General features: G+C 36.7%; 1 protein-coding gene across 1 annotated transcript in view; it reads right to left on the reverse strand.

The window, feature by feature from the left end:
• Positions 1–347: 347 nt before the first annotated feature.
• Positions 348–18,762, reverse strand: part of LOC126470614 (uncharacterized) — a 208,736-nt gene continuing 190,321 nt past the window's right edge. Inside the window, exon 20 of the mRNA XM_050098568.1 lies at positions 348–5,752. The gene's annotated coding sequence lies outside the window, so the exon portion shown is untranslated. The remainder of the gene's footprint in view (positions 5,753–18,762) is intronic.

An 18,762-nucleotide genomic window follows, 5' to 3' on the forward strand; every position in this document is an offset into this window, starting at 1 on the left:
AGTAATATATTCTTTGGCACAACTAAATCATGTTATAAACTGGGGCTTTTGCACCTACGCATCTCAAACAGTAATTTCGAAGTATCAACTCTGAAATGAGAGAACACCATTGCCAGGTTTGTAAATATCAGTTCAGCTGTTTTCTCACAGCAGAACAAAAATATCTCTGAGTGATAGTCCCTCCCCCACCACACACACTCACCACATGTATAACTTCCTTTGTAAAATGTCATCATATACACAGAGAATATGAGTTATAGTAGGATTTCTAGCATATAAACTTTATTTTGTTTCTGTACCATAATAATACATCTAGGAGGAATGCACAGACAAAATTAACAGACAGATAAGTGCAGATAGCTATATTTCAGGTTTTTCTATGACTAAACAAAGATTACAGTGAGCTACCTACATTATATACATTTTAGGAGTAATTAATGGAATTATCTTCACAAACAAATACTTAAACAATTAAAATTTCATTCTATCATCAAGTGAACACACAGGTTTGTAAATTATGAAAGTCCAGTGGAATATACATTACAGTTATACAGCTCAAATGAACATCAAATTATGAATCTTCACAAAAAGAAAAGCAGTCAAAGTGCTTATACATAGCTTAACAAAGTCCTTTTCAGAGAGCAGTGAAATGAAGTCCACACAGTATGTTACCAACTGTCAGATGATATACAACATTCAGTAACAACATTATACAGCTGATTCATTAAATGAGAAAGTAGTGTGTGAACTATATTTTGATTCATAAATCATTTTGCAAAGTAACAAACAAATCTGGGATGGAAATACAAACAGAATTCATTCAACAATTAACTAACGTGCCTTGAATGTATAGTCAAATATCATTAATCTTGTGCCAAAGAAGAGAGCAAACCGCATATAGATCAAATGTTTTCAAATGCAACCCAGCCAATGAATACTAATTTCTCCTGTGGCATAATCTGCAAACTATGAAACATTAACTTTTCCTCATATCTTGACTGAATGGCATTTTTCACATTAATAAACTAAAATAAACTGATTATTAAAAACAATACCAATTTTATTTCGTCTTGTAAACTGATAATCTTAAGCAGGAATCACAGCTATTGTTAAGGTTGTAATTTCTTTTGTTCTGTGTATCTTTGGTTACTGTCTGCAGTTTGTCAGATAGTTCAGGATGCTGTTTTACTGCCGTGGACACCTTTGTCTCAAAAAATGTAATAAGTTCCACTGCACTAACACTACCCAACATTTGAAGAGATCTTGAGCGTGTCCTGGGAAATAATTAAGAATAAACAGCAATAAGAAGCAATAAACCTACAACATTTTGCTTTGAACACAATTTTAGCAACGAAAGCTTTGAATAAAACGTGTACCCATGTAGAACATGGATTTGGCATTCACAAAGGAGGAAAGGAGAGTGGTCACAGTGTAACAAAGGGCAGCTTTTGTTCATATATGTGTTATGCATTTTGCATAAAAAGGGGCTATTTCACCCAGTGAGAACCAATGGAAGAAAACAGCGCTGACAACACAGGAAACGATCAAGGCCTGGATCTTGCAGCATAAAGTCATATATTAGTCTTTCATATTTAAATATTAAGAAATTTGCAGTGAAACTTGTATGATTCTTACTTCATTGAGAGTGTTGGTCAGCTTCAATATGTGCTACATTACATCCACAAAACCAACATGAAGTGTTTAAGTGAAGCAAGGATTCAGATCTCTCAATCATCATCACATAAGTGGGCAACAGTGTGTGAAACTGCAAGTGAGCAGGAAACCTTTTGCTTGTCAAAGAAGGTTCTATCATTTTATATGAGTTCCTCAGTGCATCCACAGACATCGACAGTGCAGTAATGCAGAAGGAGAGTGCTTCAAATATGCTGACATATTTAGTTATCAATGGTAATCAAGTACTTTTGTTTATAATCAACAGTTCAATGAAAATAAAGTAATAAAACACAGAACACTTATTTTAAACACACAACTTGCACAAAAATCTCAGAATAAAACACATCTTGGTGTGTCATGCAAGGAACTAATCAAGACTCTGACAGCTTTATGCTGCATGTCCCTAACAAAAATTGTCAGCACACTCCTCTCTGCCATTTCTGAACGTATTTTCAAATTGTTTTGTGGTGTAAGTGGAACAGCCCAAACAAAACTTGTTAATCAGGTATTTCATGTGATGCAAGTGGTAACACAAAATTTGATTTCCGTTTCTTTTATAACAATTGTCGTCTGCACTGCACCATTTGTCGTCTGCACTGCACCATTAAGTGTCCAAATTATACAGTAACCTCAAATTGGTCTGGAGCTAAATTCAGTTAACGAATATATGATGGAAGTCAACAAAACAGAAGAACAATAAGCTTCTGCAGCATCACAAGAATTCAGCTGCTGACACCATGGCACAGCTCAGTGGCGTAATGGGACTGCAAACTCAGCATGGTGCAGCACAGCTGTCTTATGCAGTTGCTGCTGGAAACGCAAATGTTTCTCCTTGTTTTTTGTATCACTACCAATAAATACCTTTATAGTTAACATTGTACAACATTAATCCAAGGCTGCTCTGGTGATACAGCAAATCTGCTATCAATTTGGACAACTCTTTGTGTATAATGATAAACTAACTCACATTTTCTGTCAAAATGGATGTTTCTGGGTGAACAAACTTAGACATAACAGAAATTAAACTGCAAATAAGGAAAATGGCACCACACATCTCTTAGGAGGGACATACTGCAGAAAAAAGGAAAAGGTAGCTTATATTGCATGACTGTTCTCGTCTTTGGCATTTTATCAATGTAATATCGTATATAAACATTTCTTGTCTTAAAATATCTTCCCAGTGAAGCAATAGATGCTACAGTATTTCATATCAATCCAATAAATCCTCTGTTTTCCATGATATGACTGTAATCTATAGTCTAAGAACACAGGATAGTTTTCATAATTTACCTTCAGCCACATTCTCTCTCTCTCTCTCTCTCTCTCTCTCTCTCTCTCTCTCTCCCTCTCACACACACACACACACACACACACACACACACACACACACAAAACAAAACAAACACACACACTGTCCATACACATATGGGCATAACAAATAGGGTAAAAAATTTAAATACTATTTCAGTAAATGTCCATTAAATGCACTTAGATATCTAATAATACTTAAACATATTCCTTCCATACTTAAGACTCTTGCATACTTAGACTCTTGCACTTTTCAGTTACATTTATATCTGCCATGGTATTGTTTAACTGGACATGAGAATTTTTACAACAAACATCTTCCATTTAGTACATTAATCTATAACCAGAATCTCTATGCCTTGTAGCTTTTATTCACAAATGAATTTACAAACACCTTAAATGTATAATTAACTTAATATTTGCACCACAGAAAATTTCTAGATAATTGCCTACTCCGTTGTGACATCAAATAGTTTTACAAAATTTCTAGTTTTCAGCTATTCATTCTGTTCTGCATTACACCCTCCACTGCTTTTATATGTAATGATCTTCCGTAAAAGGCAGAAAGGTGTTCTTCGGTAACAAGATATAAACTGTGAACTGATATCCAAATGGAAATATGCCACATCAATTCAAACTACAACAAAACTGGCAGCATATTAATACAATATGAACAAGAATGTAAAGTATGAAGGTCTAAAAATACTAACAACAACAGCATGTCAAAATAGCTGTACATACGAAATACAATCCAAAGGTCCTGGCTGACTGATACACTTTTAAATACTCACTCAACTACGTGCTTTCAGAACCAAATTGTCCCACTTCCACAGATGCAGGTTAAGTGTTGTCTGAAGGTAAGAAAGTGGTGGCAGGTAACTGAGAAATACAGATAAAGAAGAAAAGCTCAGGACATGCAGCAGAGGAAAGGAGTAAAATGAAAGGAACACTGATAATACAATATCAGATTGAATAACTGTGAACTTGCTGATGAGATATGAGCAGTGAGATGTAATGAAGTGGAGGAAAAGATAATTAAGAAATGAGTAGAATAAAAATATAAGTGTATATAATAAAGATTACAATATTCATGATGTTAGTGGTGATGAAAAATTAAGATATCAGAGTAACAAAATTTGGAGCACAAAAAATGAAGGTTGTGTGAAAGATTTGGAAGCAGTGACAAGTATTAACAAACATAATGACACATAATTATTATTTTAGGAAGCAAAGACAAAGCAGAAAAAGGGAAGAGGGAGTAATCACAATCGAGCTGTGCTAATATGCTATGCCACACACTTTTTATTTCTATACTGATTTATGCATAACTGTACTGAAGTATTTTGTTTTGTTTTTGTATATACATTTCCTTAATTTAAATAACATTCAGCAGTGGAGGTTTAAATAAATACACCACACTTATAAGATCCAATTGACTAAATGTTCGTTCATAACACCACAGTTGACACAGCATATTTTGCTAGATCTGGGCTATCTGAATGTATCTGTAGAAGAACTGTCATTACGACTGATTTTGTGAACACTTTCATCCAAAATGGACACATATGGTATAAATTTAGGATTTTAAGAGCAATAAGTGCAGCAAATTAATAAATAGGTTAATTTGAAAATTTCACACTTCCCACAACAAATGAGCCAGATCAATCGGGAATGAACCATCGTTTTTGGATCAGGTTTACAGCCCAGATTTTGATGAGACTGGTAATACAGGTATTTTGTATATTACAGCCCAGACTTCGATGAGTCTGGTAACACAGATATTTTGTTTATTCAGAAACAATGTTTTCTGAAGTATTAGCACCCCTACTACAAATCTCTGGTTGTCTTTAATTACAAATATTTTTTCATTTGTTGTATTAATACATTCCAAACTTTTTACCAATATTCATCTTACCATCATATTAATTGCACAGAATTTTAGTTTTGTGTATCTGCTTGAAGAGCAAGAATTTGTCAACTTGTTGCCTAAGTAGTTCTGAAAGCTAAATGAAGCAATGAGTTCTGGCAAAAAGATAGCATTAACATTAGTCATAAAGAGTCACTCACACACTTCGTATCTGTGATAATTCGCATACCAGTTGCCACCTTGAAATGTCTTTGTTTACTAAGAGATTACATTTACAGCTTTTCCCAAGACCTGTCCAGCATGAATCATCTCTCATAATTACATAAAATATTACACATTTATACAATACAATACAGCTTTCTCTTTTTAACTTGCAAGCTATTCAAAGTGTTCGGTACCCACTGTCAGGACATTATTTTTTTTTCACATTTGCTCTTATAATAATAATTTGTACAAAAGATTCACTAAAATGTTTGTACTATTTCACAGTTTTTTGCAGTCACAATCATGCACCAACCACAAGATTCTGCTGAACTGTTAGCTGCTCTCAGTCTATACCATTTTTATTTACTTGCTTTGCTTCTACTAACAGGTATCATCAGATAGTGAAGAAAGACCAAATAACATAAAATCTGGTGAACATCAAATAGAAATTATTTCACATATTTCGGTGGGGGTTTGCTTCATTCCTTCAGAGAGGATTTTAGCTATCAAATGATAATGGGGATGAAAAATAGAAAATTACATGATTCTTAGCAGCAATGTTTGATGCCATCACTAACGTTTTTTGTTATACACACTATACTCAACAAATTTCCAAAGTCCCACACTCTACATCACTGTGTAATCCACCATATCCCAATCAATCAGCTCCAGGCTTGACATTTTTAACTTCATTGCAATCTGTAAATAAATAAGTGCATGAGTAAATAAAAAGTAAAGTATTACATGAATTATTAACAAAATTTAGAAAAAGTCCTTTTAAATTAGTTAGTCGTGGTCAGTAGTTCCAGAGTAATCAACAGGAATGAAATTATTTCGTTCCAAAAATTAACTTTTGTTTATTAAGTGTGAAACCAAATCACAAGATAAATCAAATAGGTGTTACTGCCGAACAATGGGTACTAAATAATTTTACACACTTTGTCGAACATTAGTTTCATTAATTGTGCAACTGAGATAATCTGATCTTCAATTCAGTTGTATTCCTCTGTAATTTACACTCTAATTTCCTTGTTCACAAAACATTTCCAACAAGCAAGCTGCCCAACATAATTATAAGCTGAGTCATCATAACTGATGGTGCAAGACTGAAGGTGATATGTAATCCTCAGGACTGTCTACTGGAAAGGAAATAAAGGAAGAAACGATGACAGACAAAATAGGAAACAAGAGTTGGGAAAAAATTACAATGATAAGGCCTTTGCTTCAAATCTCTCCATTTACTTTATTTAAATTTCATTCAATTGGGTGGGTGGGGTGAGATGGGAAGGGGTGGGGGGGAGGGGCAGGTGGGAGTATGCCCAAATGTTTGTCAAAATGTTTTGCCTAATCAGACTAATGCTGAATGCAATGATTTGATAGTAAATTAATAGGCGTCTGACCGTTACAAATGTACAAACCCAATGGAAAATGTGCACATAGATCATTTGTGAATACTGGAGACAATGCTACTATTTACATTTTTATGCTCTATTCAACCACATATTGGATATTCTGACAGTGGCAACAAGAGTGCTAGCACATCATTGTAGTTTTGCAACTGTGTAAATACAATTGTATTATTCAAATGTGAGAAGTTTCATTCTCACAGTACAACTAAATGATCATGTATTCATTACGTATCATATTTTGTACTTTCTGGAATAGAACAATTAGGAATGAAGAAATGATTAACTAGTCAACGAAATCTAAGCTCATAGTTAAAAAGACAGATACATCATTCATATATAATACAGAAAACACAAGAACAGAAAGACCTACATACATTTGCCATGAAGGCAATGTTTTGCAAAATGAAAATAAAAACGCGAACTTGCAACAACTAAATCAAATATATATCACTTATGTTATCAGGTAAAACAACAGTCATACCCCTTAAGAGTTACATAAATTGTAACCTCTTTAATCAAACCAACCCAAAAAAACCTCAACGTCTCTAGCCCACGGGTGGCACGCAAATCCAAGACATAGTAATATTTTGGCTTATGGTGCATTAAACAGTAAAAGAGGTTCAACCAGTGAGAAACTATCAACTTTAATTTAATTTCCAAAATTGATAGCCATGACAAAGAATAAGAAGGGATATGAAAACCAAGGTAAACTGTCACTCTTGGGTGCACAAGCTGAATATCACCCATATACTGCAGCACCAGCGGCGATGAGGTCTGTGGCAGGCTCTGTCCCAGCAACCAGCCTCTCCCTCGGTAGTCACCACATCAAATGCCAAACACCAAATGCTGCAAGCTACCCACGGGGCCAGCAAAACAAACTGCTAAAAAGATTGGCACTGAACTGTCACATCAACTGCAGAGGTAATACTACCCTCTCGTTGAACCCTTCCATCACCTCCCAACTGTCAAAATGAAAATGCTTCTGATGTGTTCTGCTCACACTATAGCATGGTACATCACAGCATTTCTGTCATTTAACAACAGTGGTTACATAGCACAGTGAAAATATTGAAATTCTTATGAAATAGAACAATAGACAAAAGAAATTAATCACAAAAGGAAACTTGGAGATCTGTCATAGTGAGTTTAAAACAAAAATGAGGAGGGAGGGGGGGGGGGAGGGGGGGGGGGAGAGAGAGAGAGAGAGAGAGAGAGAGAGAGAGAGAGAGAGAGAGAGAGAGAGAGAGAGAGAGAGTTTTTCAATGTAACATTTACTCATTTCATTGCGCAATATTTATGTGCTCTCTAACTTAATGACTTCAAATTCAATTACTATTTCTTTCCACGTTATAAATTGTGTGTGTTTTATTTTGACTTCGCAGATGTGTTTTCGGTTGAGAAATTTAATCAAACACTTTTCAAGCATGTGTAAGAATGTTTCAGAAAAAATAAAAAGAGTTCTCATAGCTATCAAATTCTTACATGGCTCACAGTATACAACCCCTGCCCAAGCACACAGCTGACAGATGGCATGTATTACACACAGGACACACACATACCCGTAATTACAATTAAATACGTAAACGTGTAGTGCACAAAATTTTTTGCTTCTAAAGACTGATTTATCAGCAGAAAACTATTTTCCGCTTGTTAAATTGCATAATGATAATGTTGCTTCATAGTAAGAGATGTCAGTTTAGTGCACAGAGTCTGATAACAGCAGGACAGAGGTGTATGATAGACGACAACATAATCAGTCAAGCACATCCACTAGAGATGAGAATCTGTGCGCTACTGTCACTCCAAATCAGGAACACCATCACATTTTCCATAGCAATAATGCTGGGAACTTAACATAAATTTTAATTTACTACTGAAAGAGATGTTCCAACAATAAAAGCCACTTATAGAGACAATAGTTCACGATTTTTGCCTTTTGCGCTTCATGACATTTTATGCACAAGAAGTGTTACCAGTTACGGAACATTGGAGTATCGTGAGGTGCTAGAGACAAATAAACCATGGGTGGGGAGTATAATCACATCCCGACTGACAGAAAAATTCACATCATCTCCATCCTTTAAAAAATTCTAGTAATTCATTTACTGAGTCCTTGAGGACATGATCCTGCTCGAATCCTTTACCAATGGAGTGAATGTGAATGCTGACAATTAATACGAGATTTGCCCCATTTACATAGACAACTTTTCCAACGCTTTTGCTACGTACAGTACAGGCATGCACAAACACCATGTGTGTCAATGTAAGATGCCACAAATGCTAGAAGTTCAGTCTCTACCCTCACTTCTCACCTGCAGTTGTGTTCTGGTCCAAAAAACTATTTGTAAATGCATGACTTAACATATGCCTGGAGTGCGCTCTCAGCTATTGAAGTGTGTATGCATGGAAGGCAAATGGATAGTCTATACTGACAGGCGTAGTCCATTTTGCAGCACAGTTACAGCCATGGAAAAAAACGTCAGATAGTAAATTATGTGATACATTTGCACGAAGACTGTTATACACAGATAAAAAATAACAGACACACTGAATTTGGTACACATTATGGTACCAAATATTACAATATCTGTACCTATAATCCTAACACCCTGTGTATCAGGATGCAACCAAAGACTTTGTGGGGGAAGAGAGTTCTGAGTACATGCAGTTCCTTTCCAAAGGAATTAAAGAAAATTTATTAATCAAGAAGTAGTGGTTAGTCCAAAGATGACTTGTACAAGTCAAACTTGTGGTATTCTGATTTACTGGTGTTTACAAAAGATCAGGAAGAACTAACCAACAGCATTAGTAATATTCACTGCAACACTAACAATGAATACCAAGATGCAGGAACAGCGACAGATGAAATTCCCACTAAAGAGTGCATTGGACAGAAGATAAATGAAAAAAAGGAGAGAGATACATTGTTGTAACATACGTAAAATTGTATTTAGTTGGTAATGCTGCACCTCCTCCAACCATATCATCTTTCGATGCTAGTTCGACATCATTACTGAAGTACACCGCATAATCACTGTAACTCCGAATAGTATCTGGCTCTACATAAGTTGGTCATATTTCCTCATAAAGGTATCTCACTTCGGTATCAGTGGCACAATTAAGTTCGAAATATAGTCAAATCAGGCACCATCCATCCTTAAACAATTTTTAAAATCATCATGATCATTCTCACATAGTTTGCATAATGAAGGCATATGCCTCAGTCTCTGTTCTCACATCACCACCTTTTAACCTGTATTTCTCTCTCTTTACATTCTCTGTGTTGAAATCAACATATAATGTGACACAAGCAACCACACAAGTTTTTAACTTTTCCGAGGACACAATGTACAAAACTACACATTCACAAATATAGCACACAAGTAAAAACATCCTCTGTTAGCTTGGTGCACAAAGAAAACATTATACCTCAGCAGGAAAGTCATGTTCCGCATCAAAACCTGTTGTTATTGGAGCGTCCACTCTTCAGCCACAGTATGGCATGCAACCTTGCAGTGATTTCTGTTTTCTGCACACGTGCCACACATACACTACAGGCTTGTGCTCCCAAGTGTCAATACAGAATGCCGTACCAGAACTGACAGTATGGAGCATGCACGTAAATGGAGCTATCAGGGTGGTTGTGAGCGTCAGTTTGCTACAAATACCCTGGTTATCCCTCAACCCATTTCATGCTGCTGCATAACATCTGACCACTAAGATAATATCACTTCCTTCCTGCAATTCCCAACTGGCACCCAGATATGAATCTGATAGAGATGTGGATTCAGTGGCAAGGAAGGCAAATGGAAGACTTAGATTTATTGGGAGGATAGTTCATCTGCATCTACATGACTACTCAGCAATTCACACTTAATTGCCTGGCAGAGGATTTATGAAACCACTTTCACACTATTCCTCTACTGTTCCACTCCAGAACAGCAAGCAGGAAAACATCATTTAAATCTTCCCATACAGTCTTTGATGTTCTCTCATTTTATTATGATTATCATTCCTCCCAATGTAGGTGGCTGTCAACAACATATTTTTGCATTTGGAAGAGAAAGTAGATGATTAAGCTGCCCTTCTTTGAACTTTTTCCATGTCCTCCATGAATAGTGTCCAGCAAAGAGCCCATACAGTGCAGCAATACTCCAGAAGAGGACAGACAAGTGAAGTGTAGAGTAGTGTAGGCAGTCTTGTTGGTACACCTCCTGCATCTTCAAGTGTTCTGCCACTAAAACATAGTCTGCGGTTAGCCTGCTCCACAACATTTATGTTATCTGTAATTATAATACCTAGGTATTTAGTTGAATCTACAGCTTTTAGATTGGTGTGATTTATTGTGTAACCAAAATTTAATGATTCCTTTTAGTGCTTGTATGGATGACCTTAGACTTTTCATTATTTAGTCAATTGCCCCTTTTTGCACCAAATAGATATTTTGTCTATATCATTTTGCAATTGGTGTTAATCTTCTGATGATTTTACTAAACAATAAATGAGGGAATAATCTGCAAACACTCTCAGAGAGCTGGTTGTATTGCCTCCCATATTGCTTACATAGATTACGAACAGCAAGGGGCCTATAACACTTCCTTGGGAAGCTTTCCAGTCTTAAGGTACTGATGTTTTGTTGAGCGGGCAGTTGTATATGATTGATAAGTATGGAACTATTGTATCAGTACACACTGGAAGGAACCTAACTGGTACACAATCTGGATCGGAGGCCTCTCCTTTACTAAGTAATTTAAGTTGCTTCGCTACAAAGAGGGTATCGACTCTTAAGTTTCTCATGTTTGCAGCTGTTCTTGACTCGGATTCTGTAATATTTCATTCATCTTATTAGGTGAAGGAATTTCAGAAAACTTCATTTATCAACTCCACTTCAGTGGCGCTGTCATCAGTAATATTACTATTGCTATCACACATTGAGGATATTGATGGTCTTGCCACTGGTGCACTTCACAGACGATCAGAATATCTCTGCATTTTCTGCCAGATTTTGAGACAGTGCTTTGTTGTGGAAACTATTAAAAGCATCTAGCTCTGATGTCTGTGCTAAATTTTGAGCATCTGTAAAACATCACTGATCTTGGAGATTGTGTGTTCTTTTAAATTTAGGGTGCTTTTTTCATTGCTTCTGCAACAGTGATCTGACTTTTTAGTGTACCATAGGGTCCAGTTCAATCTCTTATTGAACTATCTGGTATAAATCAATTGCCACTATTTCTTTGAATTTAAGCCACATCCAGTCTAGTGGAGACTGTCTCTTAGGGAGGTATTAAAAGATTTTTTACTTGCTTTTTCAAACAGATATATTTTGCATTTATTTTTTATGGATATGGATGTTACAGTATTCGGTCTCGCTACAACAACCCTGTGGTCACTAATTGCCATATTTGCCATGATATTCCTTTTTTGTTCATGATTATTTGTTGCTAAGAGGTCAAGTATGTTCTTGCAACTGTCTCTCCATCTATTAAAGAATGACAAATGAGATGCTAAAAGGATCTGTTTTCTAGAATTGTTCCAGTGTTTGAAAACCTTATCAAGCACAAGCAGTCCTGACAGCAGATGTCACTGTAATTCAGAGCTGTATTTGTATAATTGCAGACTACTGCTCAAGGAAATTACACAGGACTTATGGGTATGACAGTATTGTTATCCCAAAAATCTTTGAGGTAATTTGGAAAACAAGTATTCAAAGTACACACAGGCAACAATTATATGATTCAATTCCATATAGTGTAGCAATGAAGAGAGTAATGTTAAAGGCGATTAGGGCACATATATAAGCAAAGACATAGTTACATTGCTTGCCAAGAAAAGTGAAGTATCCAGAAAAGGAGGAAGAAATGAAATGAAATGAAACTTCAGAGGTTGAAAGGGCATGTGATGTTATTTCAGTGATTGCAAAAACAAGTGAAATTTACAAAGATTCCAGAACTTTGTTCACAAAATTTTTCTACGCTTACCTTTTACTTATTTTGCATGGTCACCTTCATAATACTCTCCTCCACAATCAATACACCACTCCCAATGTCATTTCCACTTCCAGATGCAGTCTTGGTATGCCTCTTGCTGGATCATGCAAACCACAATCTAATAATTTTCTTTTATCTCATCTATCATCGCAAATCTTTGTGCTTTCAATGGGGTTTTCAATTTTGGAAATAAAAAAAAAAAAAGTACACAACAGGCCAGACCTGGAGAGTATAGAGAATGAGGCAGCACAGTGATTTTGTTTTTTGTCTGACAGTCACACACCAACAGGGATGAATGTGTGAGTGCGTTATCATGATGCAAGAACCATGAATTGTCTCGCCACATTTCAGGCCGTTTCCTTCTCACATTTTCTCGCAGGTGTCGTGACATGTCCCAATAGTACCATCAATTAACAGTTTATCCCTGCAGCACGAATTCACGATGAACTAATCCTTCAAAATCAACGAAAACTATCAGCATGAAAACATTTGACCTGACCTGAACTTTTTTTGTTTTGGAGAACCTTTCCTGACCCATTGTGAAGATTGAACCTTGGTGTCAACATTATAACTGTAGACCCATATCTCATCACCAGTTTTGATTCTCTTAAGGAACATCTCATTCTCATTTGCCTGATTTAAAAGTGCTTCACAGACTGCAAGATGAAGGTCTTTCTGGTCTTGACTCATGAGGCATGGGACAAACTTGACAGCAACACAATGCATTCCAAGATGCTGTGTCAGGATTTCATTACATGATACAACTGAAATGTTACATTCTTCTGCAATCTCCCGGACAGTCAGTCTTCACTTGGCATATGCAATTTCGTTGACTTTTCTGATATGAGCATCATCGGTAGCTGTCGAAGGGCATCCTGAACAAGGGTCATGTTTAACTTCCGTCCGGCCATTTTTAAATCATGTGAACCATTCCTAACACTGTCTCTCTAAAGGGTTTCTTGAGTTTCATACAAAATTTAATGCAGACGCGTTGCTCTTCTAACTCTGTCATCTCAAAATTTACAAACTGTGCAACACAACATTCTACTCAATGCAGCAATGAAGAATAACTAGCAGACATGCAAGAATGAAACTTATAGCAGTTACATATTAAACACAGCTGTGTGCAGGGATGACAACTGCATTTCACTCCATCTCACCACTGGTGCGAAATTACGAATGTTCCGGAATTTTCTGAACAGACCTCATACATATCCTGTAAAGTGACTTGTTCCACATCATTTCGAGGGGGGGAAAATTATATATATATATATATATATATATATATATATATATATATATATATATATATATATATATATATATATATATAAACACAATTCAAATAATCTATGGAATATGTAACTAACTGACATACAAGGTAGTCACACACCTATTCTACCAGGGACAGGTATGGGGCCTTGCTGCCCATGAGAATAACTCAACTTCATTCAGACAGCTCACAGAGACATGTGGCACACATGGATGAACACTGACCCACTGAAAAATGGAGGCACAACACTGTTGCACAAGGGGTAACACATTAAGATGCTAGATGTCCATTACGTACCACTGGGCTGTCAAAGTTCCCTGTTAGCAGTGACCTGAAGTCATACCTGATGACTATCCCAAACCACGATGCCAGGAGTAACACTGATGTACCTCTCCAAAAGATTGGAAGAATGGGACCTCTCCACAGGTCACCACCATCCTCACTGACGCTGGCTATCCGGAGTAGGGCAGAACCCCAATACATTCGTGGACACGACATGGCACCATTCGTCAGCAGTCCATGCTTCCTGGTGTAGCCTATGCGTTGGACAGTAATTCCCTAGTCCAGCTGCTGCTAGCTGCTGACCAATGGTGCACAACAGCACAGAATGTTACAGGGAGTCCGTTACTTACTCCCAGATGGTAGGTGCAGTTGCAAAGTGGTTATTATGCACTAGAGCTATTGTATTTCCCCTTCACTCCATATAAAAAATGGTGTAGAGCTACTTCAAGAAGGAATTTCATTCAGGTCTACAATGTCAATTAGTGAACAAAATATTAGCTTGCCGAATATCTGACCAGGTTTGTGACTGGAAACCATTACTGTTTACAGTGTACATAAATGATCTAGTGGATAATGTCGGAAGCTCTAAGAGGCTGTTAACAAATGGACTGATGACCTCAGATGTTAAGTCCCATAGTGCTCAGAGCCATTTGTTAACAAATGATGCAGCTGTATATGAGGTGTAGGTATAAAATAATGGGACTGATGCTGTCACAGAGTAAGTATGCATAAGCCAAAAATGAACTACAAATAGCTGGGTTGCATGAAGCCTTCTCAGTTGACTGCGGCACCTCTGGTGTCTATAGACAAATCAGTGTGGCTGTCGCCTTTTTTTTTTGTGTAAGAGCTGTTTTTCGGCTGTTTTTTGTTTTGCTGGAAAAATGTGAAGTGTAATAATAGAGAAACGAATTGTCATGAAATTTCACATGAAACTTGGAAAAACTGCTACTGAAACCTACCTTTCACTAAAAGAAGTGTATGGGGAAGACTGTTTATCACTTAGCACGTCTTTGAGTGGTTAAAGCATTTCAAAAATGACTTAAATGATGTTGTTGATGACTCATGTGCAGGATGCCCTTCAACATCAAAAATGGATGAAAATATTGAAAAAGTAGTACTCCGATTCAATCTAAGCATCAACTGCATATTCAATCGATTACTGAATCTGTAGGAATAGACAAAGAATATGTAAGGCAAATTTTACCTAACCAATTTAACACGAGCAAATCGAGTGACAAACTGGTGCCGAAAATTCTCACAATCGAACAAAAAGAAGCTCATGAAAATGTTTGTACTGACACTTTGAAAGCCACTGACAATAGTCCCAATTTCTTGGGAAGAATGATAACATGTGATGATTCTTGGTTTCTCACTTATGATCCAGAAACTACACACCGACCACGCACTGGAAGGGCCCAACTTCACCAAGAGTGAAAAAAGCTCGAATGAGCAAATCAACATTCAAAGGAACAATAATTGTTTTTGCCAATATTCATAGCATTTTGTACATTCACTGGGTTCCTGAAGGTCAAACTATTAATCAACAATACTACCTTGTGATTCTTGCACAACTCCATGACAAAATAAATAAAAACAGCTGGACTGTTGAACAAGTCATGGGTTTTGCATCAAGGCAATGCACTAGCTCATACCCACATTGTCTGTTGATTTATACAGGGACTGGCAGTTTCCCTGGACAGAAATATATATAACATATCACACACAAATAGGTGAAGAAATGCACTACTGTTCAATAACACTACTGATGAAAAATTACTGGAAACAGTAGCTACCATAAAATACCTATGAGTAACCATGTGGCCCTAAAGTGGAATGACCACATATAACAAACAGTAAGAAAATCAAATCCCAGGCTGAGATTCATTGGAAGAATATTAAGGAAACGTAATTTAGACATGAAAGAAGTGGCTTACAAAACACTTGTATGGCCGATTCTTGAGTATTGTTCATCAGTCTGCAACATTTATCAAGTTGGATTAATAGAAGAGGGAGACAAGGTCCAACAAAGAGTAACATGTTTTGGCATAGGATTATTTAGTTGGAATGACAGCATTACAGGGGTGAACAAACTACAGTGGCATACACATCAACAGAAGTATTGCGTATCATGGAGAAATTTATTGTTGGAAGTTCTCAGAGACCATGTTCTGGCAAGGGTCGGACAACCTATTACTTCCTCCCACACATTTCACAAAATGACCACAATGAGAAGATCAGAGAACTTAAAGCTAACATGAAGGTTTACCAAAAATCATTTTTCCCACGCGCAATTCATGTATTGAACAGAGAAGGGGGAAAAAGACAGTAATAGCAAAAGTACCTTGCACCACACACTGTCACGTAGTTTGCAGAAATTAGATCTTGATGTACAAGCACAACATCTCTAATGTAGCATTTTCTACTTAAGTTTGATGAGCATTTCTGTGACATTCTAATGTCTACAAAATGAAACTGGGATGAAAGTTGCTCTTCTTCTTTGAATCTGCTTTATTAATGGGATGTGGTGATGACCCCATACAGTACTAAAGAACACTACAAAGTAGCATTGAAACTACCCTCTTCATGAATGAAGTACATTTCCTTAGGATCATACAATTCTTGCACCTAAATTGGAAGAGTAGCAATGGTGTACAACAGTACATTAGTACCACTGGGTATGGTATAAAGTTTTTCAAGGGACATACGGTTTAATTCTTTCAAGAAGCATGCTCATAAATCCGAAATCTCATGTCTGTTCCAAGATTTAAGCAATGTTTTGAGATATTATGGAGCACATCAAAAGAATTATAATAAAGTAAAACCTAGTGCATTCCATGCAGCTTTATGTGGTTCTCTGTTCATTTTCACATTGTGATTTACTGATTAAGCCACATACATCAAGCCATTTCTACATAAAATTACCAACATTCAGATATACTAATGGTTGTTCAAAAACCATGTTGCAATCTTGTCAGAGTGCAGGTAATATGGCATGTTAATGAAATCAGCATGAGCATTTGACTGTAAGCAAGCTTTACTACTACTACTACAACCACTACTACTACAAAACGTCTCTGTCTTAAGTAATGCGTTATACGTTTGGCTAAACTGACAATTAACACTGAATACATTGAACTAAAGCTCACTGAATGATGGAAAACTAAATTATGTTGTGACAGATACAAAGCTGGCCAACAAACACGAAAGAGGAAATATACATGTTTATTATTAAACAGAAGACTGAGTGGGGGTGAGGGGGGGGGGGCAGGAGGACAAGTTGAGTGGGGGTGGGAATGTAGGAAACAAAAAACAACAAAATGTGAACAACATAGAATTATGAGCAAAATAAGGCTGTTCAAGAGAACCTTAAATAAATTTCATCTACAAAGTGGCAGCACTAATTCTCTGTCCATACTGTTTTCCCCAACATCAGCCCTATATTTTGTACACCCACTAAGCTTGCATAAAGCACATAATTGCTTTTATCTTTCTCAGTAAATGTTTTTTCCTCTTTCTCTTTAGCTTGACACTGTATTGTGTCACAATCTGCATTCGAACTTATACTTCCAAAATCTCTCTCTCTCTCTCTCTCTCTCTCTCTCTGACTTTCCATGCCATCAAAAATTATTCTATTTGTAAAAGTTTTATGAGAATCAAGCTTGATAAAGATTGATCATTTGCTCAGTTCGGCACATACGGAAGAAGGAATCCGTAAGGTCATTGTTCACGGAACTATTACAGCATTCAGATAAAGCAATTCTGGGAAACTGTGGAAAATGTTATGGCCAGTTATTAGAAATGTATTCCTCCCAAATAAAGGTTCACAGTCTTAACCACTGCACAACCTTGCTACTTAAACTGATCACTGGCTACCCTAAGAAGCATTTCACACTATGTCTCATAGGTTTGCGGAATGGAACTACATTAAAATTATGAGGGTACTAAACCAAGCTTACTTAAATGATTAAAAACAATGTATATAACCAACATAGAAACTAAAATAACTACCATTTACAGTACACACAAACCAGACTAGACCACACCAGAATTGGTCATGCCAGAAACGACTAGGCCTCTGGAGCCAAGCTGTTTGCTGAGCTTCTAACATCATCTCAGTTTCCAACTTCTAGCCATCTACAGACACATTAAGCTGTGTAGTGAAGAACATTATCTTGCAAAGTGATCAAACTCCTCATGAGGATAATGACTGCATGTGGGTAAATGACATCTCTGAAGAAGGAGTCATAAAGAAATTAGTTGAGGAAACCTTTTACACAAATTAATCATTCTGGAGAATGCCACAAAAATATTCACCAGACTGTAACACCGTACCCTTTCACCTCCACCACAATTTGTTATTCCTACAGCAATAGTTGAGGTGTGTTTCACCTCTTATATTGTTTTGCAAATACTCATCAGACCCGCAATGAATAACACGACTTAGCCGAGAATTGTCCTTGTCAATCCATAACAGTCCAGAATCAACTGTTTCACAAATCTTAGATGATATACCACATCTAGCACCAGTACAGACACAATCAGGCAGCCTTGGATGTCCATATGGAAATGGGCTCAATGAACAGCTGTGATAAGCACTTGTTTGGGTGTCTCCTGGTGTATTTGGAAGGTGGACTGTAACCATAAGGCATGCTGGCTCACTTTCATGAACAGTAATCAATGTTCACTCCACAGTATCTACAACGGTTATTTATACAATGATGTTATTCACAATGCAATTTCCCCACAGAGGTGCACAAT

This window comes from Schistocerca serialis, chromosome 3 (assembly GCF_023864345.2).
Source record: "Schistocerca serialis cubense isolate TAMUIC-IGC-003099 chromosome 3, iqSchSeri2.2, whole genome shotgun sequence".
Lineage (NCBI taxonomy): Eukaryota > Metazoa > Arthropoda > Insecta > Orthoptera > Acrididae > Schistocerca > Schistocerca serialis.